We start from the raw sequence: 233 nt of genomic DNA, 5'->3' as shown, positions 1-233 counted from the left end.
CAATTTAAAAAAAAAAAAATTGTAACTTTTATAAATAATAAAAAGGCAGGAATATTATTCCAGAATAAATCAGCTTTAAACATTAAATAACTTTCAATATTTTAGTCTCCATAAAAATACATATTTTCATAATTATACAAGTAAAAAATAAGCCCAAGATAACGTCGGGCCATTAATGACAAAATAATCTGGAGGGCCGGATAGAATTCCTGGGGGGCTGGATCCAACCCTCT

Source organism: Oryzias melastigma, linkage group LG7, assembly GCF_002922805.2.
Source record: "Oryzias melastigma strain HK-1 linkage group LG7, ASM292280v2, whole genome shotgun sequence".
Taxonomy (NCBI): domain Eukaryota; kingdom Metazoa; phylum Chordata; class Actinopteri; order Beloniformes; family Adrianichthyidae; genus Oryzias; species Oryzias melastigma.
This window is presented reverse-complemented; position numbering follows the sequence as displayed.